Below are 25,992 nucleotides of genomic sequence, written 5' to 3'. Positions count from 1 at the left end.
TGAACTCCTAGAAGCCAGAATTATTACTATCCCAAAACCCGGTAAGAACCCTGCCCTGTGCCAAAATTATCGCCCAATAGCCCTCCTGAACAGTGACATCAAGATCTTCGCCAAATTAATGGCATCCCGAATCAACCTCTACCTACCATTGCTGATACACCCGGACCAGACGGGGTTTGTCCCGGGACGCCAGGCCCCAGACAATACCCGGAGAGTCTTTAATCTAATAGACTCCCTGACAGCTAATCAGGATCTTCTCCTAGTCTCACTAGATGCCGAAAAGGCATTTGACCGCCTTAACTGGCGGTATATGCAGGAAGTCTTGTCTCGCTTCGGCTTCAAGGATCGTATATTATCATCAATTATGTCACTATATAGCTCCCCCTCGGCCCGGGTGTTCAGTAATGGCTTTCTTTCCTCCCCTTTCCGTATCACCAACGGCACAAGGCAGGGTTGCCCACTTTCACCCCTAATATTCGTCCTTTCTATTGAACCTATGGCCACGGCCATCCGCAATAACCCCAATATCCCCGGCCTCCAGGTGGGCCCCAACAAGCATAAATTAAGCCTCTTCGCGGACGACGTGCTATTATTTGTGACAGACCCCATACACACGCTTCCACACGTCCACGAGACACTTACTGCATACAGCGCTGCATCCTACTATAAACTCAATACTTCCAAGACGGATGCATTGCCAATTAACCTTACAGACCAGCTCCCCCAATTGAAATCCTCCTACACCTATAACTGGCAAACCTCCTCCATAAAGTACCTAGGTATCCACATCCCGCCCAATATGTCATCAGTATTCGATGTTAACTTTACCCCCCTCCTTGCCTCCATTACTTCATTATCAAGATCCTGGTCGGCTTATGAAATCTCCTGGATGGGCAGGATGGCGGCATTTAAAATGTCTCTTCTGCCCAAACTAATGTATCTATTTCGCACTATCCCCTATGTTTTCCCTAAAAAGGCCCTTCAACAAGCGACCTCTATTTTGACAAAATATGTCTGGGCAGCCAAGCCCCACACGATGGCCCGCTCCAAAATGACACTCCCGAGAGCATATGGGGGGCTCGGCCTCCCGGACCTATCCCAATACCAACTAGCCTGCCTCCTTGCCCCCTCCAAACATTATTCTGAAAGTCCCACTCATAGGGCGTGGGTAGATATTGAACAACGCCACTCCCCTGATATCCCCCTCCGTGACCTCTTCAAGATCCCAAAACATATCAGGCCTCCTTTATCTTCCCTTCTCCCTACAACGTCGGCTACCTTGTTCGCATGGGACCAACTACTGTCCACCATGCGTGCCTCCACCTCTCTCATCAATACCCTCCCCATCACAACTGTGGCGAAACTAGTCCCCAACCTTAACCTTACCCTTTGGAAACAAAAGGGGATTACGGCCCTAGGAGATATAGTCGACGCCAACTCAATTCGACCGTTTCCCTACCTTCAGGAAGTATACTCCCTCCCCCACCATGAGTACCTCCACTACCTCCAGGTGGCACACTGGTGGAATTCACACTTTGCTAACTCTCCCACTACAGACCCCAGCCACCAGATGATCCTATCTCGCCCCTCCCAGACACTATCCAGTGGGGACATCTCTTTCTGGTATAACTCACTGATAACCCCTACAGAGTTCACCAAATCTCCGGCCCATAAAAAATGGGAATCTGATTTAGGTACTCAGCTATCTGGCCCTCAATGGCGGAAGATATTCCTATCTTCTTATACAATGTCTCGCTGCCTCAACCACACGGAGATGCATATCAAACTGATAAATCGCCTCTACCTAACCCCGGATCGCCTACACACCTTCTGGCCATCGTGCTCTAATATGTGTTGGCGACAATGCGGAAATATAGGCTCCATCTACCACATTTTCTGGGCCTGCCATAAACTCAAGGCATACTGGAGTGAGGTTTTTGAACTCATTTCGGCAGTAATACAACTAACTCTCGTCCCTGACCCACTCCTAGCTCTATTTCATGTATATCCGCAGAAACTTCCGTGCGAGAAAACTTATGTCCTCGGACACATCCTTATAGCAGCTAGAGCAAACTTAGCGCAACACTGGAAGCAGCCCACGCCCCCCCTTTTATCCAGGTTATACTAAAAACAAACCACCATTTCCTCATGGAGACAGGCTTCCAGCCCCACTCCCCTAACCCTTCCTCGCCTCACTCCAAATGGGCCCCCTGGCACACTTATATGTCTGCAAGAGAGAGCACTAGACTTTCAGCCTCAACTCTGTCGGGACAACCCACCCTCTTCAGCCTGAATGAACCCCCTGACTCGGATTCGAGCCCCACCCCACCCCCTATCTAGGTTCAACGGAGGTTCCTGCACCCTAGACTAATTTTAACGCTATACCGATTTTGTATTTGTATGTTTGTTTTCAGTTCGCTCTGCGTAGCGTTCCTATATGTATGCTATGGCTATGTATAACTCTTTGTATGTAAATTATTATTGTCCCACACTGTCCGTATTCTCCCCCAATTGCAGTCCCCCCCCCTCCCCCCCCCCTCCCTCCCCACAGTTTCCCTCCCTTTTTTCTTTTCTGTATCCCATATATAAAATTTGTATCAATAAAAATCTATTGATGGAAAAAAAAAAATATCTACCCATTTTTCCTATTTGTGTGACTCATTTAGTGTTGGACATAAAGGGCCAAATGTAGGGTGTACGAATCAGAAAGTGAGAGATTTTTGGAAAGTGTTCCCATCTTTTTAAAGCGGCGATCATTTACACTTCAAAACCAGGTTAATTTTGCCATGTAATTGATTGCCGCTTTAAAGAAATGGGAAAACTCTCCTAAAATCGGTTACTTTCTGATGCTGTGATGACAGGCGCCCAGGGTCGGTGCAAGCCCCCCGCCCGAGGCAAAAAAAAACCACGCCGCCCGGGGGGGGGGGGGATTGGTGGTCGACAGTCGACACTAATGCGGCAGCACGGGGGGGGGGGATGCGGGCGATACTGCGGCAGACGCCCGCACCCCCCGGAGCGCTGTACCTGCTGCAGCTTCCGGGTGCGCGGGGGGGCAGCGTCTCCATCCTCGATGAAAGCAGCAGGGAGCGCAGGGGGCAGCGTTGATTCACGCCGGGCGGGATGAGCTGCTTTCTGGTACCTCTCTATGGTACCTTGGCAGCTCAGTACCGCCCTCCAGTGGCCGGCACCCTAGGCAAGTGCCTAGTCCTGCCTAGTGGTGGCGCCGGCCCTGCAGGCGCCGGGACTGGAGCATGCGCAGTACAAGTGTACATGTGTACTGCGCATGTGGCCAGTTTCTATGGGCTGCTTGGGCAACAACCCATAGAAGCAATCTTGGTCCCAGCCCCTGTACTTGACAAATGACAGGTACCAGGACCAGCGCGTGCGTAGTACCAATATAGGTACTGCGCATGCGCAATTGCCGTTTTTGCATGGCAGCCCGCACAAAGGCGCCCGGAGGGAGGGAACACCTCCCAAATGGGACTGCCTTTGTGACTGGCAGGTCGGACTTCCAATAGGAAGTCAATGCCAGTCACAGTGAAGCAGTGCATCTTACTTCACTACAGTGGTGGATTTTACCTGGGGGGGGGGGCTGCAGGTAAAAACCGCCACTGCCTAAATCTATTTTGCAATGGGGCCTACAGAAGTCGAGTTACGCTATGGCGTTCCACATTATCTATAACACATAAATATGTGCAATATATTTGCAGGTTCCAAGGCACAAACTTTTTGCCTGTCATGTTTGCTAATTATGTTTTGTAATTACGCTTTTCAAAGATTATGTATAAACCAAAACCCGACCAGCTACAACGGCATGGCTAAAGGGATTTTCCACAGCCATGCTTTACTCCTTTTACAAGTGAACATCCATAATCTGCCTCTCGGATATCAGGTCAGGTCTGAAATTACTGGCGCATGAACGCCATGAATACAATGTGCAAGTGCCCTTGTGTCCATCCTTAAATCCGCCCTCACATCTGCCTCCTCTGTTCCTTCTCCAATTCTCTTTTTCTTCAAACTCTGCTATTATCCTCACGTAATATAAACATAGTCCCATACATCTGCGTATACAGCTTCCTAGCCGAGTGTCTCTTCTCTCTCCACTGTCTATGGCCTGAAGAGTCTCTTAAACCTCTCAGGTCCTGCAGAGCTGGGTTCCACTTTCACACTTGTGAGAATTGGATTGGGCCCAGAGAAAACAAACAACTTAATACAAACTTACAGCTTAGTGTTGTATAACTTCTGAAGAAGAACACAAGTCTACTCTGTGCGTTGTTGTAGAACAAATCATATTAGCGATAAGGCGCTACAAATATAGTGTAAACTCTTAAGGGAATTGCAATATTCTACAGACTTGGATGTAAGCAGTTTCAATGTCATACTGTTAGTGAAATGCTTTTAAGTATATTTACAAGATCTCGCTGAAGATATTCCACACCAGATTTATCTGATACAGCCTCAAGTAAACCAGACATTTTTTGCTACACTAATCTTGATTTAATAATGGCCTTTCCACTACGAGTCTGTTTTGTTCATATTACAGAAGGAAGTAAATCTTTTCTCAGCACTGCTGTTTAACTGTACAGATGAAGAGAAGACAATAATATTTTAAATAAAAAGTTAAATTACTAGAATTGTAGCTTCTTCTCAAACAAGTTTAGTTAAAATACACTGGACGATATGGCTGCGGCAACAATGATACTGTGACCGTAGCGGAAGCACTATCGTTACACATGTGCACTGCATCTGGAACATGTGCACTCCTGAAAACATCGTTCAGTAGCGACCAAGTTGGGACTGTGACCAGGAATATCCTGCTTTATCTACGTTCCTCTGTGGTAGGTTTGCAGAGCAAAGTGTCTAGGGCAGGCATGTCCCAACTATGGCCCTCCAGCTGTTGTGAAACTACATGTCCAGGGTAGCTGGCTGACATTCAGCTGACTCACACACATTACCCAGAGAGTAGGCAACTATGAACTTAAGGGTTATTATAAACCATATATTGTCTAAAATATGAATCATTAAATGGGATAACATATCAGTTTGGTGCTGTATGGTTGTTCATTAGTACAGGTTGAGTATCCCTTATCCAAAATGCTCGGGACCAGGAGAATTTTGGATAACGGATTATTCCGTATTTCGGAATATTTTAATATTTCAATGATGTATTTTGAAGTATCTTGCATTTATGCTGTATAAACACATAATATACACACAAATATATTTTTTTACCACATAAAATACACACAAATATATTTTAATTGTTCAAAAAACAAGGTTTCAAAACGTGAAACAAAATGTTTGTACTATCTCAGCACTGAATTTGAATGCCAAGCAATCATTTTCTTGCACATATATAGTGCCAGTTACATATCATGTCCTCAGTAGTGCTGTTACAAATGTCCCCAGTGAGTTTTTAGCAAAAAAAAAATTTTTTTTCACTTTCTGGAATGTCCGTATTTCGGAATAATTCGGATAACGGATATTCGGATACGGGATACTCGACCTGTAGTACACCAATGCGTGATGATCATCTTATTTAACCTGTTCTAATTTTTTCCTTTATATTCATAAGCTTGATAATAGTAAAGAAGGGAAAGTGTGAACCACCCATATGAATTGCACTTAGTTAATACACAAAACCATGAACATTTGTGTAGGTGCATATTCCAAAAGTTTAGTATTTGACTTTAGGTCCATACACACTGGGCGATTATGCCCAGCAGCATGTATGGTGCACAATGATGGGAAAATACTGTAGCTGGGCTGAAAAACGCTCGGTACATACACACTGAGCGGGTCTCCCCCTGCCCAGCCATTTTCCCAGGGGGTGGACCACTTTCCATATCAGGACGCTATAGAAAGCCATCCACTCCCTCGCTCATTTGCTGGTAATACCAGCAGATAAGCGGCGGCTGACAGCGATGATGAGGGAGTATGAAGCAGCGCTCATCGCAGCCCTGTACACACCGGGCGGCTTTCATGCTGAAAGCCACTCAGACGAGAGCGTACGAGGCTTTTGTCTTCTGCTTCAGACATTCACTGAAGGAGATATCTGGCACCACACCAGAAGCGTTAGGATCCACAGTGCAAGACTTTCCAAAGGGAAATAAAACATATGGAAGTTATACTATGGGTTGTATCTATAAAACTGACATTATCCTAACTAGACGTACGTTTTATTTGCCAGGACGGTGTCATAAAAACCGGATTCCACAACTGTTTGGACAGTTCTAGTTACACAGTGCTGGGTATGTTTGGGCAGCTTTTCATTTATTGTAAAAAGTAGGTGCCAATATAAAATTGCTGCTTGCCACTAGGAAAATGTGCTGATGTTCAGCTTGTAGATTCCCCTGTATATATCTTCTGTATGTTTGCCAGCAGGAATTTTTATATTACATCTTTGTGACCTTCTGCAGAGCCCGTAATAAAATAACTGTCATATTGCCTCACCCTTCTGAGTGGGTATGAGGCTGATGTAATAGCTTAAAATACCTAGAGGCGAATAAGGAAAATGCATTTACAGAACAGCACTAACCTTTTTTGTATACTAACTTTCTGTCAGGAATCTGCTAATTTCTCTTGTTCCTCTCACTTCCTCCCAACAGCTTCATGGTCCGTAGGTGACATCATGTAGAGGAGACTTCATGGGGTGGGCATGGTCAACAGTGCTCAGTAAGGCTTATGTACAAACATGTATTTTCCTAGCGCATTTCAAGGTGAGCATCCACTTCTCGGGCCTTAGACATGACCAATCAATCAGCACTTAGCTTTGCCAATTGGCAGATCCACCTGAAAATGAGCATGGTGGAAATAGAAAATTTTATTTTAAACGGCAATCTGCCAACAGTTTAAGTCCACACCCTTCTATAATTTTCTGTCATTGCTTTACCTCTATTTAGTTCTTAAATAAACCATGGCACATAAACACTTTGGGCCAAATGTAATTGGGTGTGAGAATCTGAAAGTGAGAGATTTTGGCAGAGTTTTCCCATATTTTTTTTAAAGCGGCAACCAGTTACACTAAATAAAAAAAAAAAAAATTTGATTTTGCCATGTAATTGATTGCTGCTTTAAAACAATAGGAAAGCTCTCCCAATATCTCACACTTTCTGATTCTCACACCCTATTACATTTAGCCATTTTATATGAATGTGTATGGAACACTGGGGCAGATGTATTCAGCCTGGAGAAGAGATTAACTAGAGATAAAGTGGAAGTAGATAACGCACCAGCCAATCAACTCCCAACTGTCATATTTCAAACACAGCTGATTGGCTGGTGCATTATCTCTTCCACTTAATCTCTTTGCAAGGCTTAATACATCTTCCGCATTGGTTGAAGTCTATGCAATAGTGCACCTGAAGGATCTAAATGAGAGGCCAGAAAAGGATTTTCTCAATGGAACATAAAGAATTGTATCTGAGTTAATCATTCAGCTTGTATTGAAAGTCAGTAGCCCGAAACCTCTGGTACCATAACATAGCAATTCCGTTCTCTGAGCTCCTGCTCTTGGAAGCCTTGGACAGGAAGCAGTGTGTTTTTCCAGGCAAATCAAAAGCCAGAAACAGGTGCCACCATCGCATCCTTGCACCCTGGGCGGTGACACCAGTTGCACACCCTATTCACAGCCCTAGCTCTTCTGACCATGGTGTTATATTGTAATTGTATCAATTCTGTCTTTTTTGGAATGGAAGGATTGATAAATTGAAAGACGACTATCTGCTATGACATATACAGAAATTTGCACACCGTTGTTTTACCCTTACTGATAGCTTGCTGCATTTGTTTCCCCTCCAAGTTTCAAGTTAATAAGACCTCTCTTAGCTTTGGTTCAGAAAGCAACCCATGTCAAAAGATATAATACATCATATGTTCATTTTGAACCCAATAATTCTTGAAAACAGCTGACACTATCTCTGCTGACGACTGCTGGCCAATGCAAAACTAATTATTCAGCTTCCAAGAAGGTCTTTCTCTGAGATGCAAATCATTCGCAAGTTATTACATTACTAAAGAATTCTCAGGCTCTGGCACCAGTTCAATCAAAGACAAAAGCCATAAAGGGGAAAAAAACCTGCTTAACTAATAAAAATATAGTTAATTTGGAAATAAAAAATAATCAGGAGGAAAAATAAGTAAATGGAATACTTGAAGACCTTATAAGGCCCTCGCTCCTAGCAATCATTGCAAGAACGAAGTTGGAATTCAGTTTCTCTAATAGTGCATTAAGAGTCTTGTTTCTTATTGCCCGTTTAGCTACTTCATTTCTGTCACTCAGGATTCTATATTTTCCAACCCAGGGTCTATGTTTTTCCTTTCACGATTCTGCCTTCGTGTTGTACCCCACAACCAATCCTCTGAGGAAGTGGCTCAGCTGGCCATAGCGTGTCTCTGATAGATACCACAGGCAAGAGATTTCCCCCCAGAGTTAACTACAGGAGTAGCACTGCAGTGGCAGACAGGATGGCAGTTTATTAAACTAGGCCCAAAAGAGCACATAATACAGAAAAAAAATAGGCAAGATGGATTTGTCCTTGGGCCCTCCCACACACCCTTATGTTGTATAGTAAATAGATTGTGCATACTGTCTTTATCAAAGCAATAGTTTCAGCAACAGGATCTGCCACACAACTGGGGCTGAAATGATTGGTTTGTTTGGGCCCCCACAAAAAAGACGCAATTAATCTCTTCCTGTAGTGGCCCATCTAGGAGTGGCACTGCAGCAGCAAGCTAGGCCCCAAAGAGCACATACTACCAAAAAAAGAGGTGCAAGATGGAATTGTTCTTGGGCCCTTCTAACCACCCTTATGTTGCGAAAATATGACATGCACACTGTCTTCAACAAACCAATAATTTCAGCGACTGGGTCTGCCACACAACTGTGGCTGAAATGATTGGTTTGTTTGGGCCCCCCCACAAAAAAAGAAGCAATTTATCTCTCCCTGTACAAATTGAAGAAAATGAAGGAGGAGCTGTTGCCATGTCACGGTCCGTTTCAGATGACAATCTCCCAACCAGCAGGTCTTTGCATGGCTGTAGACTTGTGTCTGCCAGAAACATAGACATGACACACACTTTAAACCAAGGATCAAACATGGTGGCCAAAATGTTGATCTGCCTCTTCAATGCTGTACGGCAAGACAGCATTGAATAGGCTTCCGCCGCTATTTCCCTGCTAGCAGCAGGGATTAAATACCCCCTATATTGTTTGACACACAGCAGAGAGTAGTAGTATATACAGTAAATTTAGAGGAGAAAAAAACTAGTTTAATACCCCCTGGGACCGATGTTTGTATCTTTGCTTTTAAATATTGCTAACACGTATGACTTTTTTCAGGTGCCACAAGGTAGACACAACAGGGACGTGTAGCAAGATGACCATTAATGTAAGCACGTAAATTAAATGTAACTACAATTTAATGCTAAATAATGAAATCTTATGAGTGTATAATATCTCTAGGAATCTTGATTGATGTGACCAAAATATAATTAAAATAATAAAGCAAATAAGGAAGTTCTGTAAGGCGCTAGGTTGCATAGTGAGAGGAATGAGTAAATGAGAGTTAGTAACACTACTATCTAGGTTTGGACTTCCAGCTCTGCCAGAATACATGGTTCAGTTCTGGAGCAGGGCCGGTGTAAGGCTTCTCAGCACCCTAGGCAAAACTTCAACCTACTGACCCCCCCATACTGCTACCAATACCCATTTTTTAACCCCTTAAGGCATACTTGCCCAACATTCCAGAATGACAGGGAAACTTCCAAAAATCGGGTGGTCCTCCAAGCCCCCTAGGAAGGTAGGCAAGTCCCTTGCTTTCCCTGGAGGCCTCCTTTTGCCACTCACAACATGGAGTACAAGAAGTAAAGTATGCCTCGATGGAAAGTATGGAGGTGATGTCTTAAGGTGCCCATACACTGCTGCGATGTCTCGCAGCAGTGTTTGGACACCCGATACCCTGGCAAGCTGTCAGGACCTTCCCGGCGGCAGGGACACATGTGATCCATTGTGATGGATCGCTTGCGTCCCTGCTTCCCGCCTCCCTCGCTGCCAGGAGGGAGGTCCCAGCACGGGGGATTCAGTATGAAATCCCGCCGGTCGGGATCCCGGCGTTCAAAATCCCGACGCTGGAATTCCGACCGCCGAAATCCCGACAAGGGGGGGACGTGGATCGCCCCCCCTTACGGGCTCGCTGCGCTCGCCACGCTAATTTATTCTCCCTCCAGGGGTGTCGTGGACACCCACGGAGGGAGAAAGTGTCGGGATTTCGGCAGTCGGGATTCCAGCGTCGCGATTCTGAACGCCGGGATCCCGACCGCCGGGATTTAAACTGCATCCCAGCACGGGTGGTCGGACGGGCAGCAGGTCCGACCACCCGGTCGAGTCCGATGCACACGGGACCGCGCATTGGACCCAACGGCATGTCAGGGAGAGGCGATTTGGTCGCAATCGGACCAAATCGCCTCAGTGTATGGGCACCTTTAGAAAGTTCCACAGCAGCCACCTGCATTAAGTATAACAAGGATCCTAATAGACATCCTTGATTTTTTGATAGGCAGACTTGATGACGCCCCCCAGATCCTGGCGCCCTAGGCAACTGCCTAAAGCTGCCTAATGGTAGAGCCAGCCCTGTTCTGGAGACCACAGAAATAATGGAAATATTGGCCCTCATTTATATGTGGTTGGAGTTGCTATAGCTGTAGTGATACCTCTAATATGGTAATGGTGTAGGAAGCATCCTGCCTCCTGAAAAATAGAAGAAACATTTCACGGCAGATAAGAACCAATTGACCCATCTAGTTTGCCCCCTTTTTATGCATATTTTTACCCATAAACCCTATTTGATCCTTTGTAACGATATCCTTATATTTATCTCATGCATGTTTAAATTGTTCTAGTATCTTAGGGGGCCATTTATCATGGTCCACATTTACCATGGGATCGGGGCGGAATGTTACCGCCCAGGATGGATCGTATTTTAAAATGCGATCCCATCGGCGGAATGTATCATCCCTGAGGCGCAGGGCTCTGAAAGGAGCCCGTCCCTGTGATCTGCTGAGCCGGAAGCCGGGGGGGTTCTGCGCATAAGCGGTTAGTGTTTAAACCCCCCGCCGACCCCGCTGACCTGGTGGCAGTGTGATCCCTAGCCTATAGGCAACAATGCTGCTGCCCAATGTTGAATCACTGAAAACTGGTGTTTTCAGGGATTTAGCTGCAAATGTTGAGTGATAAATGAGCCCCTTAGCCTCTACCACCTCTGATGGGAGGCTATTCCACTTGTCCACTACCCTTTCTGTGGAGTTATTTTACCTCAGATTTCCCTTGAACCAACCTCCCTTCAGTGTCAGTGTCAGTGCATGTCCTTGTGTTCTGTTGCTCCTCTTTCTGCGAAGAATGTTCCCTCCTGGACCTTGATAAACCCTTGATATATTTGAACATTTCTGTCATGTCCCTCCTTTTCCTTCTCTGTTCCAAACTATACATATTGAGTTTTTTTCTGATTTTGATGTAGGCCGTGTACCATTTTAGTTGCCCTTCTTTGTACCATCTCTAATGTATTTATATCCTTCTAGATTTATATACTTAAAAGTGGCAATTACACAGCAAAATTAACCTGTTTTTTTTTTTTTTCAATGTAAAACAGCAACACAAATGTTGAAGGTATTACTTCAACGATACAAAGATAGAAGATATTTGACAGTACAAGTGTATTTTATTTCTTAACACTTACTTACATTGCACATATCACTGAGAATAATCAGCCCCTGCCCCAGTAATATTCTCCCAATCATTGTAACCCTGTTGTGTATATGTGTGCTGCCGTGCTTCTTTAAGAAATTATGTAGTTGCCTAAGGGATTATAATTATGTCAGTTTATATGTAGAAAACAGTGAATAGGTCTATTATGAAGATGTTACATTCATTTCAACACCTGATACATAAGCCGCATTTCATTACTAATAGGAAAGGAATGTGTAGAGATAAGGGAATGGCTTTCTCTTATAAATCTTTGTGTATCATATGTTACAGTTTTCTCTTTACTCAATCTATAATTGCTAGTGTAATTGCAGGAATAAAATATAATTACTTATGTCAATTTTACTTGATGGAAGCCTGTGGGTCCGAGTTCCTGCATTTGTGCTAGATCAGGGGTAGCCAACTCCAGTCCTCTTGAGCTACCAACAGTCCACATTTTCCAGGTCTCCTCACAGAATCACAAGTTAAGTAATTATCTCTACCTGTGGATCTTTTGTAATTTGGCAGTGAGTAAAGAGCGCACCTGTGCACCTGCTAGGTGGTTGGGAAAACATGAACTGTTGGTAGCTCTCGAGGACTGGAGTTGTTCTTGTGTGTAGCTTGGTGGCACAAGGGGTAAGGGCTTATTTATGTTATATTTAATGTTTTTGATTTTGAGCGAGATGTGCCAAACCTTTTAAAGAGGACAAGAAACCATTTAGGTTCTAGCCTTGATTCAGATGTATCGATGGATCGATGGTGTCTATATCGACCATGTTATGGTTGACCATGCTTAGTCAAACGCGTCTAGTTAGACACCTAAAGATAGTCGATCACATCTAGATTGACAGTAACGAAAGTTAGACACAAGTGTTATGGCCGACAGACACAAGGTCGACATGAGTTTTTCACATTTTTTTTGCTTTAGACCGACTTAGTTCATACTTTACCATCCAAGTGAGCATAGAGTTAGATTATTATAGTGTGCCGAGTGTTGCGAGGCACCGTGCCCAAAGAATGGTTAGCGTAGCAAGCTACGCGAGGAGACTCTGGACACTTATGTTGACCTAGGTCGACATAGCCACCAAAAAAGTGAAAACCGCATGGCGACCTTGTGACTGCCGATCACGCTCCCGTCGGCCTAGTGTTTGTGTCTAACTTTAGAGGTCTAACTAGACTGTCGACTAAGCGTGGCGGACCGTAACATGGACGCCAATCCGCTATACTATAACTGATTTAGCTAGTACCTTTTATAAAATTATAAGTATGGTTGCTATGGGCAACTTCCCTACTTGTCCTGTTTAGAAGGTATGCTATATCTCACCTTCACACTTCTGCCTGAGCTAAATGAATTTAGCATTATTTAGTTATACAGTATTACTGGAACATACTGCAATGTTAATGTATTTAATATGTGACATAAGTACAACATAGTTGGCATAGCTCGGAACAACACAGTAAACTAGACTATGTAAGACACGGTGGGAGGGTAAGGCAGCATCATGATGGGCACGCAGTGGTAAGTTGCAGGGCGGTGTGGGCAATTTAACACTCAATGAGCGTATACACAAAGCAAGTCGAGCATAGTATCAGAGACACTGGAGATAAATAGACGAGGTGCGCAGGCGGCATGGATAGCACTAATGGAGCATGAAGCTGGAAGAAGGCCATGCACAATACAGCTAACAAACCGCGGCGAGAGGCGACACTACAGAAACCTAAGTTCCGCAATTCAGTTGGGCAACAAATCATAATTTGGACATATGGTGCTCAGCTTCTGGATACCATACTATTACCTTATGCTGTTACTATTATTAGATGCCCCGGCCACCTCCAGAGCATGCGATGTTGTCTCCAAAGATAATGCCTCACTTAACTTCGCTCCCAAAAATACATCCCTGCCATGCTTGCCCTATTTTATAGGTAATTATTACTGTAAGCAAGTCTGAGTAGACACATAAACAATCCTGTTTTGTGATCTTTTGCAAATATTCATTCTTATTTAAATTAAAATAAATGTAATCAAGAATTGTTGCAATTATAAATGTACTCTTGTAATTGTTTGTCTGGGCACCTGATATGCTGTGACTCGCCCATGTGCAGGAGAACATGTAGGGGTACATTTACAAAGATGGGAGTTCTTTTGAAGATGGGATGTTGTCAACAGCAACCATCAGATTCTATTGGTTATCTTCTAGAAGATGCTAAATAAATAAGTGGAATCTGATTGGTTTCTTTCTGAAATTAGACATGTTGGGTACATTCGCGAAAGCTAAAAATGAAAAGAGGTGATCATTCCTCTGTATCATCCTAGAACATGATAGATTTAACCTGGTTGCTATGGGCAACATCACCTAATTTCATTGTAAGAAACTTTGGTAATTTCCCCCCCCCCCCCCCCCCCCCCCATTGTTTCTAGATATCTAGAGATAGGATCCTGGTATTTTGCTATCTTTATACCTTGTATGGTGTTTGGAGAACTATCAAAGTTTTGGAAAATGAAATTGTGAGCACATTACAAAAGATCGCAGTGGATGTTTGCCATTAGAACTGTGACCCTTGCAGAACGGAACGGCATTCTAGTTTATGCGGGTCAACATTATGCTGGGAGCGGGTGCTGTAATTGGGAAGGAACAGTAAGTACAACTTCCAACAGAGATTTGATCATGCCTAATAAAACAGAACAGAAAAAAGAAAAACTATTTAAAGATGAGTCAATTCGGGTGTTAGGAGCCCAGGGACACAATTATCTAATTCCATCTTGATATTGGTGTTTGTTTTCTCAAGTACTTGATCAAATGCTGGGGCGATTAAGGGCCCCATTTCTAAGAAATGAAGCATGATTTCTACTGTATATGGTCCCTGGCAATACTGCATGGTATCCTGCCATGACAGATCACTCAGCACACATCACTGGTACAGCAGTGTGTGCTAAACGATCTGTGCTGAGTAGGGCCGTATTAAGCCTTTGGGGTGCCTGAGGTCATTTTAGACAGAGGGGCCCCCTCCCACTCGTCATTACTCGCTGCAAACTGCACGGGAGAATATTACACTGTCAAAACACAGAATAAAGGCAGTATAAACTTGGTCAATGGGTAACTGCAGGGGGAGGGGGATTAATATAAACATATATATATATATATATATATATATATAATAACACATGAAAAGCCTGTGTTTGTCCCTCTGTACCTTACTCTGTAGACAAATTCAACACTGCCTCTAATTAAAAACCTCCCATGAAGAGTCCACTGCTGCTGCTGTCCTCCATGGGCCTGAGAAGCATATGATATCTCCACCAAGCAGAGCTCAAGCCTCTCAGCCTCTGACCTCTTGTGCAAAGTCTCATGGGACTTCATCCACTCCCAGTAATGCACTGCACACTTGTGCAATCAGTGTGCATTGGCTCCCGATGCTTAGCACCATTAATCATTGTCACATTGGCAAATAGTCGAAGCTGCAGCACTACCCCACTCCCATGCACAAAACCTTTAGATAAATTTAATTTTTTATTTTTGAAAAATACATGCCAACCACAGGGGGGGCCCAGATAGAAGGATCTCCAGGGGGTACTGACCCCCTGTGCCCCCCCCCCACCCTTTTTAATCCAGCCCTGGTGCTGAGTGATCTATACTTAACTGCACCGCTAAACACAGATGCTCAGCCGCACCATGTGTACGGGGTAATATCCCTATGTTTAGTACAATGTTAGAGATGTGGGAGCTACTAAAAGTTATTATATGCAAATAAAGCATGATAAAACTTTATACTATTTTAAAACATTTTTGGATTACCGCATGAGTATTAGTATAATATCCATATTACACTGCCACTAAAGCCTGGGTTATTGCCATGATAACTCACGGCTCAGTGGTAGCAGATCTTTTAAAAATAAATCCCGGGTGAGCTGTAGTGAATACAGGTATACCAGGTCATACGACCCAAGTCCCATTTACAGCATGGGGAGATGTAATCTCCAAGCACCAGGAGAAGAGAGACTGCATCCGTATGCAGACCCGGGAATAACCCATGTCGGAGCCACAGTGAGAACTGCATACAGTATCTTGCTTGGCTCACAGTTCTCCATAGGCCACAGTATGCGGGACATGCTGCTGCCATTTTGGGGTGTGGAGGTGGTGGCAACAGGAACCATTTTCAAAGACTCAACTGCTGTATGAACTGCGTCCATCTCTCAAGCAGACCCACTGGTACTTGTTCCTGTAAGAAATGATTCAGCTGCCAAAGGATTATCTTAATCAGAACTGTTATTTTATGTTTAGAAACTAGAGAATAGGTCTATTATATTCCAGATGGTTATCAGAATATTTGGTTAAGTTCAGTTCAACTTCTGATACATGACACTTGACAAATACCAAGAAGAAAGCGGTGTGTATAACTGTTTTTTTAGCAAAATCTTATTGTATACTGCAGATGTACCATATGTTAAAAATGAATTTCATTGCCATTGTTTCAAGTTTTAGTACAAGTGTAATTAATAAGTGGAGAGTTTTCTGTAAGTTCTAGCACAGTTCTGTGCTACTGTAATGTGAGTGTTCTCCCTGGTGCATACCTGATTTATAAATACACATGTCTCTGGTCAGTCTCACTTTATAGAAGTCTCTGGGTATTGATTTATTCCACAGACGTTAATAACGTAGAAGAGAGAATAATACTACACGTAGAGGAGGAGGAGAGTCACAAACTGGAGCAAAGTCACTTTACCTAATTATATGTGGGAAGGCGGTGTATGAGGATATTACAAGAAGATATACCTAGAAATCATTGATGGTTTATGGCCGATGTCAAATAGTTTTGCCATCGATGGGGATAACCAAATGGTTTCCCACCATCAATGTCAAGCTTAAACTAATAGTTTAGTTTGGGCTTTTTTACCCAAGGGGCTGGGACACGGAGCATAGCTCCGCCCCAACACCCATGAAGCCCGTCTCCATATTTTAATTGGCCCACAGGCCAATCAATCAAAGAAAATGAATGACCATTGATATATAAAAACATTGATGGTCATCCATTTAATAGTAATACACTATCGATGGCCAGTTGCACTTTTGCCATCGATGACAACCAGGGCTATTTTTCAGCAGGCTCCAGCAGGAACTGAGGCCCTTATTCTAGTTCACTCTTTCTGACAAAATATTTCTTAGATGGACAAAACCATGTGCACTGCAGGTGAGGCAGGTGTTACTTGTGCAGAGATAATTAGATTTGGGTGGGGTTTTACACCTGCCTCACCTGCAGTGCACATGGTTTTGTCCATCTAAGAAATATTTTGTCAGAGAGAGTGAAATAGAATATGTTCCTGCTGGAGCCTGCTGAAAAATAGCCCTGATGACAACCATCAATTTCAAAGGCAATGATGGCCGTCCCTAGAAATACCCTCCGGAGTCCCACAAAGAAGGCAGCAGTGTTGCTGGAATCTCAAAAAAAATGGCCACTGCGCCATTTTTCAGGGGGTTGAGCATGCATAACAGTCTGAGCCCTCTAGTGCTCAGTCTCTTGTGGCAGGCAGAGAGAGGGGGGCCGGCCGGAGCAGGCTGCACATGGTCTCCTCCCTTAAAGCATCAGTGAGGTACTGGATACGGTCATTAGGTCTACAGCAACTAGGTCGACAAGCATTGGGTCGACACAACTAGGTCCACAGGCAGCAAGGTCGACATGGGTCAAGGTAGACATGGGTCAAAGTCGAAAGGACATTAGGTCGACACAAGCATTAGGTCGACATGGACAAGGTCGACATGGGGCTTTTCATTGTTTTTTGAGCCGACATGTGCAGACAGATGGTATTTCATGCCCTACCATCCACTAGGGCGTGATAGGAGAATAAAAGTGCCCGAAGTGAGCGATGAGAAGGGATGTCGACATGTCCATGTCGACATCCGGGTAAAAAAACCCAGTGAAAATCCCCATGTCGACATTTTGACTGTTGACCTTGCTCATGTCGACCTAATGCTTGTGTCGACCTAATGTCCTGTCGACCTTGACCCATGTTGACCTTGACCCATGTCGACCTTAGCCAATGTCGACCTTGCTGCCTGTTGACCTAGTGGTGTCGACCCAATGCTTGTTGGCCTAGTTGTTGTAGACCAAACGATCCACATCCTGAGGTACACACTGTCCCAGCAATCCAGGAAAATTGCCCTGATATCTGAGCTACACACTGTAATGTAATAAAATGTAATAGGATTAGAGATTCAGAAAGTGAGAGATTTGGTAAGAAATCTCCAGTTTTTCCAAAGCGGCAATCATTTACACTGCAAAATCAAACTGGTTTTACAGTGCAAAAGATTGCCGCTTTAAAAAAAACTGGAGATTTCTTACTGAATCTCTCATCCTATTACATTTCCCCAAAAATTTCTAAACTGACTCACCACAATGAATTTGCATATGTCCAGCCACTAGGAGGATATTGTTAGCGCCCCAGACGACCCCCCCGCCAGCGCCCCAGACGACCCCCCGCTCGCCTGCCCCCTCTCCCCTCCGCTCACCCGCTCCGACGGGGGAGCACCCACTGAGTACCGTGCTCTGGGGGGGGGTTGTTGCGGGGGGTGCCCGACGGTCGGAATCCCGACAGTCATTTACCCGACGTCGGGACACCCGCTATTTTCCCTCGTGGGGGTCCACGACCCCCACAGAGGGAGAAAAGAATAGGTGGCTCGCGTAGCGAGCCACCGTGCCCGCAGCGTGGCGAGCGCAGCGAACCCGCAAGGGGCTTTTTTGCGCTCGCCATGCTGTCTGACTCCGGGCAGTCGGGATCCCGACGTCGGGATAATGACTGTCGGGATCCCGACTGTCGGAGTCCCATACCACACCCGTTGCGGGGACTACCAGCAGATTGTGTCTCTGCAACACCAGCAAGGAGGGGGGTGTCAGCCGGCGGGGGCGGGGGGCATATGGCTCACTGACTCACCTGCTCCCTGCTGGGATAAATTCCATCCTGGGACCTGGTAGCCTGCTGCAGCTTTCTTTCTTCTCTCCTCGGCGGCTCAGTGCCGCCCTCCAGTGGCCGGTGCCATAGGCAATTGCCTAAAGCTGCCTAGTGGTGGTGCCGGCCCTTTTCACACACCTAGCTTTTAAATTGTTTCTATGCGTTACTGTATCTGTCATTTATTATATTAATACAATAGTTTTACAAGCTTCATAAGAAATGAACATGTCTGCTTCCTACAACTGCATTCAATTCATTTCCTCAATAGCTATCAAAGAACATGGATCACAATCTAATATTACATTAGCAATCATTTTTAATGAATAATGAGCCACTCTTCAGACTCTCATACAGCGAGACAGCCTTGGCTGTTTCTACCATAACAGGAAGACCTCAAGCATGAGGTTCTCTAGTCATAGTGAAAATTAGCTCCTGACTGGCCTGGTGCCCTCTATGACATACAGTAGAACAGTATGAAGCCTCTACCCAGCTGCTTGCAAGCGGATGCTGAGATGCAGTGTGGCTCCCTCTCTCTGTGGACCTAGGTGATTGATGGGACGAGTGGATGAAGGGGTTAGATATATATATATATATATATTTTTTTTTTTGTAATGGATGTCAGTATTCTGACCTGAATGGATCACAGTAACAGTATTATTTTAAGCGTTTGTCTATTTACTGATATATTTTGTGGGTAAGGGAACTATGTCCAATTTAAAAGTTCTAATATATCCCTTGGTTTCTTTAAATGTAACATTGCCCCTTCATCACTAGCCTCTTCCATTAATAAGACTAGAGTGGCGAATCTGCTTTACACTGGTCACAGTATAATAGACGGACTGAGTAAACATCCTGTCAGGAACAGGTTCATCATGGGATCAAATAAATACATTGTGGGTAAATGAAAGCAAAATTAAAAAAATTATAATAATAATTTTTAAACATTTATTTCTACAAGGTTTTTTTTTTTTTTTTAAGTAATGAAAAGGAACCTCAAAAATAGACAATCAATCCTGACCATTTAGAACCCCCCTTTTTTTCCACGAAACAGGCACTCCGCGGCACTTCCGGTGGGGGGGGGGGGATATAATCGGGAGATAGGATAGAATAGAATGAGGTAAAAGAAACACATATCATTAGAGACCGGATTATATGCATTTGCATATTTGCATATGCATTTGCATATTTGCCCGATTTTCAGCAGAAATTGCATATCTGACCTAAATGTCCTGATGGTGCATATTTGGCATAGCGCGGTCGGCGCGGAGCGTTCACCCTCACTTCCTGACTTTTTTTTTCTTTATGTGAGGAAACGCCGCTGATAGGCTGACAGAATCGCCCATCAGAGGAATGGATTGAGCGGCCTGTCAGCGCGGCGGGGGGTGGGATGTGGGTGGAAGAGCTGATACGCCGCAGTGTGTACTGTAGGCTCTTCCAGCTACATCCCACACCCGCCGCGCTGACAGGCTGCCCGCCGCGCTGACAGGCTGCCCGCCGCGCTGACAGGCTGTCCACCTCTGCGGGGAATCACTGCGCGCCACACGGGTGCTGGAGGCCCCGAACAGTGGTGCTTCTGGACAGAACACTGACCTCAACCAACGGATGGCAACGGTGAGTGTAACTTACAGCACAGTTTCTGCTAGGGCATTACAGTATGTGCGGTTTTGCTGGGGGCATTATGTGCACTTCTGCTGGGGGCATTATGTGCACTTCTGCTGGGGGCATTATCTGTGTTATACTGCTGGGGGCATTATCTGTGTTATACTGCTGGGGGCATTATCTGTGTTATACTGCTGGGGGCATTATCTGTGTTATACTGCTGGGGGCATTATCTGTGTTATACTGCTGGGGGCATTATGTGTGTTATACTGCTGGGGGCATTATGTGTGTTATACTGCTGGGGGCATTATGTGTGTTATACTGCTGGGGGCATTATGTGTGTTATACTGCTGGGGTCATTATGTGTGTTATACTGCTGGGGGCATTATGTGTGTTATACTGCTGGGGGCATTATCTGTGTTATACTGCTGGGGGCATTATGTGTGTTATACTGCTGGGGGCATTATGTGTGTTATACTGCTGGGGGCATTATGTGTGTTATACTGCTGGGGGCATTATGTGTGTTATACTGCTGGGGGCATTATGTGTGTTATACTGCTGGGGCATTATGTGGGGTATACTGCTGGGGGCATTATGTGTGTTATACTGCTGGGGGCATTATCTGTGTTATACTGCTGGGGGCATTATCTGTGTTATACTGCTTGGGGCATTATCTGTGTTATACTGCTGGGGGCATTATGTGTGTTATACTGCTGGGGGCATTATGTGTGTTATACTGCTGGGGGCATTATGTGTGTTATACTGCTGGGGGCATAATGTGTGTTATACTGCTGGGGGCATTATGTGTGTTATACAGCTGGGGGTATTATGTGTGTTATACTGCTGGGGGCATTATGTGGGGTATACTGCTGGGGGCATTATGTGTGTTATACTGCTGGGGGCATTATGTGGGGTATACTGCTGGGGGCATTATGTGGGGTATACTGCTGGGGGCATTATGTGGGGTATACTGCTGGGGGCATTATGTGGGGTATACTGCTGGGGGCATTATGTGAGGTATACTGCTGGGGGTACTTACTAATTGTATGCTGATTTAAATAAAAAACTATAAAATTTCACTTTATTTTGTATTTTTTATTTAGCATATTTTGACGCTTTTCATGCATATTTTAAGTATTTTTCATGCATATTTGCATGCATATTTCGAGCTTTTTATGTTGCATATAATCCTGTCTCTACATATCATATATAAAAACTTTTTGGATAATCTTGATTGATTAAACATCCTGGAAACCGAGAAAGAGGGTTTGCGCACCGAAATCCTGTGTTTGGGCTAACTGCTGCTTTTTAAACTATATTTAATTGACAACCTTTTATAAACTTTTTATGTATGAATATTAAAATTATTATTGTAGCCACTACACATCTTGACGTGATTAATATTTAGCCACTGTACATCTTGACGTGAGTAAATTATTTAGACATATTAACCGAGACAGGTCTCACCAATATACCTGAATTTATAAGAATAATCCCTATACCAAGCACTTCTGTAACTAAACAGTAGACACCACCCACTTAAAATTAAAGGGAAGGGTAGAACGCAGCACTAACCTCCAATATATATCCTGGAAACCTAGTTCACTACTTTACTAAATAGAAACTAAAAAATATTTTCTTTTGTTGAGACTTTGTAGGCTTAATGGGATTGAATATTTTATTGATGCCTTATAGTCTACATAATCAGCAATTGGTCTATGTAGAATATAAGGAATGACCCACCTTCTCACCACGGGCCAGATTCTCTAAGCTTCAAAAGTGATCAAATGGAGAGTGATTAACAGCCAGCCAATCAGCTCCTACCTGCCATGTCACAGACTGTGTTTGAAAACTGTCAGGCAGAAGCTGATTGGCTGGCTGTTTATCACTCTCTATTTTATCACTTTTGAAACTAAAGCCCCGTACACACGGGGGAGATATATTGCTCAGCAATATATTGCTAGCAATACATTGCTGAGCAATATATTGCCCAGTGTCTCCTTTTTATCAGTGACCAGAGATGGTCGCTGATGAAAAGGAACCTCTGCCGGGGGAGTCGCAGAGGTAATCAGATGGTCGCAGGAGCCCCTTAGAATGGGGCTGAAAACGGGACCGCGCACCCGGTGATTTATCACCGGGGCACACTTCCATCACTGGCAATATGGTCGCCAGCGACCATATTTCCAGCGATTTCAGCCCCTATCGCCCCCCTTGTGTACACAGCTTTAGAGAATCTGGCCCCACAAATGATAGAAGCAAAATTCTGGATGCTAACTGCAATCATGATTGGCTGGCAGTGAGGTCTACCACCTCTGGTAAACTGCTTCAGTCGTTCATACTGGATAGGTAATTTTGTTTTTTTATGGCATTTTTCTGAAAAAGTTTTAGTTGCCATTTTGACTCAAATGGAAAAGTAAAAAAATTGTATTTTATATACAGTATATAACAAAAATATTTCTGGAGACTCTTATTTAATGACAATGTATTTAAATATTATGCATTATGGTGTATTTGTTTTATTCTTGGTATAATAAGCGTTGGTATTAGGGCACCTGCAATTGTACTGTAACAGAGAGGAAATGCACATTTGTATGGTGTCAAGATCAGTGCTAGACTGGCCTATAGGTGTAAGGGGAAATCCTCGGGGGGGGGGGGGGGGAGACCCACTGCGTGAGTGCTCACCTCCACCTCTAGAGATCAATTACCAGACTGTGCGCTTGAATTAGAATTTATACAGCCAAACCTCTCTGGTAGCTGACCACAACCCCATACATGGGCCTCTCTCAACAAATTCCCCCGATGGGCCTTTAACGCCCCAATGTGGAACTGGCCAGAATTAAACACAGCCCAGGCTGTCAAATACTGCATGCATGTGTTCCACTATAACTGTCATGTTACAATCTAACCTGCTTGATTTGAGGGAGGGAGCACCCTGTATGTCTCCTATGTTTTTCATTTGTTAATACATATGACAATATGGTTACAAACTGTTCTATCACAAGTGGCACATGTGCCTATAAATTAGAGATGTGCAGGTTCGGATTTACCCGGATTTTCGATTGGCTTATTGGTTTTGACTCCAAATCATGTGACAGCCGATCTTATACTACAACTTATAAGATCCCATTTTGACTTCCGGGTAAATCCGAACCTGCACATCTCTACTATAAATGTCATACTCAATTAAATGGTTGCATTAAACCAGGGGTGGGGAACCTTTTTTCTGCCAAGGGCCGTTTGTATGGGGAAAAAAATCATTCGGGGGCCATGTGTAAAAATTGGTCTTACAAATTGTCCTGCTGCAGCCGCCCCACGCTCCGGTGGCTGCCGCTGAATAGGACTGACAGTCTCCGGCTGCTGTTGATTAAGAGGAATCTCGTGATAACAACCGACCTCTCGCAAGAATTCCCCTGTACTTGACTCCCGGCAAAGCTGCCGGGCGGGTGAGCGGGCCGGCGGGCCAATCAGACCAGCTTCAGGGACCGCATACAGCCCTCGGGCCTGAGGTTCCCCACCCCTGCATTAAACATACAAGCACAATGCTAAGCACAACAAAACAATGGTCCCGATGTAATAGCGTCCAAGTTCACCGGCCATGCAGGTTACCAGCCAAATTCTGACTTTTTTTTTTAAAGGGGGCATGAATTTGCCTGGTTATAAAAGTCAGAGTTCAGCCAGCAACCCGCAAGTCCGGTGAACTCAGACGCTATTAGATCCAGCCTAATATCATGAAAAGCTTTAAACCGCTTTAAATCAAGGCATTCCTAATATTCCCGGGATCTCATGATTTATTTAAATCTTATTCTAGAAGGAAAACGGAAAACTTTATTCACTTGAAAGGGGCTGTACGAGAGAAGAAGGATGCTACACTTTATTACATGTCTGAATCGTAAATATTTTCCTGTATCTTCAAGAGCACTTTCAGTTTGTGGTGTATGCTTCTGAATGCGGAAAGGAACCGTGGACCTCTTTGTGGAACATTAAGGTCCACCATGGTGTTATATAGAGAAACAATTCAAACCTGGTTAAGTGTAGCATTCACCTTGCCAGTCAAGGGTTCAAGTTTTTTTGCTGCTGAATATACTAATCACAAGATGGGAAAACTTCAACACTTGATATGCAGATGCAATAAAGAGGAATAGAAGGCCAGTATGCAAACCAATCAATCAACTAGGAACCACCATATTCAGTAGGAAAACTTGTAAGTCACTGAATTCCAAATACAGAAGTCTTAGGAATAGTCGTAGGAATAGTCGTAAGTCACTGAATTCCAAATACAGAAGTCTTAGGAATAGTCGTAGGAATAGTCGTAGGAATAGTCATAAGTCACTGAATTCCAAATACAGAAGTCTTAGGAATAGTCGTAGGAATAGTCGTAAGTCACTGAATTCCAAATACAGAAGTCTTAAGAATTATAACAGTATTAGGGAACTGAGACATCGGCAATTGATGGCAGGGGTAGGTGCGGTCCTAGATAAGGGAGAGGAAATGTCTCTAAATATGTTACAAAACCTGACTGCTAAGATAAGGACCAACATTTCCAGAATAAATAAAAATGGCACAAAATCAGCATACAGTATAATCACAAAGGGCTAAAATTAAATTCAAATAACAGACTTCCTTGCCATGTAGAACAGCACCACCATTGATGGTACGGATCCTTCAACCCTTCACCTCATGCCAGGGTTTGGGTGGTTATGCAATCCTCCGCCGCTATTTCCGACAGGGGAAATAGATCCGGGTGCCTATTCAATGTTGTCTTTACAGACAGCATTGAAGAGGCATCATGGCAGAACGAGCCGACTTTAAAAGCTGTTGGCCCCGTTCTGCCGAGAACGGCCGTGGATTATCATGATCACGGCCGTATCTCGACACGGCCCCGTTTTCGCTGATTGGCAGGTGGCTGCAGATTTGCTGTTGATCAAAATGCAAACGGGCCAGGATCACAGCTGTCAGGATGGACCGACAGTCGTGATCCGGGATTACATATCCCCCTTGTATGGGCACAGATGCAGAGAACTTTCAAAGAATGTAAAACCTTTTGCTCTAGGCAGTTATGGGGCAAAAGTCTTGAGAATTTTTGGCTAAATGTTACCTCCTTGATTCCTTAAACTAATATTCAAACTGCTGAGAGTCATGCTAACAGTTAGTTTACGACATACAATTTCCCCAGTGGCAGTATACTGTATTTAAGACAACAACAAATAGAGTATTTGCGCTCACTAAGATTCAGCTGGGTGCCTGCAGTATCACCACCTGGCAATAGATACAAAGAATATAGAAAGTAGGATCCCGCTATTGGGATAGATCCAATCGGAGATAGTTCTGAAATGGAGATCTTGTGCAGTGAGTAAATACCTCCAGTGAGTGAACATTACACTGTGCACTCACTGTAGTCTGACTGCCTCACTGCCTTCCGCACAGTACAACTTCTCAATTATTATCAATCCCATTAGTGAGATTTGTCATCTCTGCATCGAACACTCTGAAGCATTAACTGTAGGAGTTTACTCGCCTCACAAGATCTCCATATCAGAACTATCTCAGATTGGATCATATGAAATATTCTGGTGCTAGTTGAATGAATGTTAATAAATAAATTGTACACTCTAAATAGAGTAGTGTTTAAATTGTGATCATCCAATCAATTAATTGGTCTTAGTTGGCATTAGAAATATCATTTTCCTTTTGATCACACATTTCATTAACGTTG

At 44.1% G+C, this 25,992-nt stretch overlaps 1 protein-coding gene across 3 annotated transcripts in view; it reads right to left on the bottom strand.

Moving 5' to 3' along the window:
- CHRM1 (cholinergic receptor muscarinic 1) overlaps nt 1–25,992 on the bottom strand; it is a 230,929-nt gene that overhangs the window by 75,413 nt on the left and 129,524 nt on the right. For 2 of the 3 annotated variants that reach the window (XM_083164897.1, XM_083164898.1), the window contains exon 3: nt 6,539–6,792. The exons of the other annotated variant lie outside the window; for it this stretch is intronic. The gene's annotated coding sequence lies outside the window, so the exon portion shown is untranslated. The remainder of the gene's footprint in view (nt 1–6,538; nt 6,793–25,992) is intronic. 3 annotated transcript variants of the gene reach the window in all.

This window comes from Crinia signifera, chromosome 11 (genome assembly GCF_055691185.1).
Source record: "Crinia signifera chromosome 11, ASM5569118v1, whole genome shotgun sequence".
NCBI classification, from domain to species: Eukaryota; Metazoa; Chordata; class Amphibia; order Anura; family Myobatrachidae; genus Crinia; species Crinia signifera.
The sequence above is the reverse complement of the archived record's forward strand: the minus strand, read 5'-3'. Positions and strand labels throughout refer to the sequence as shown.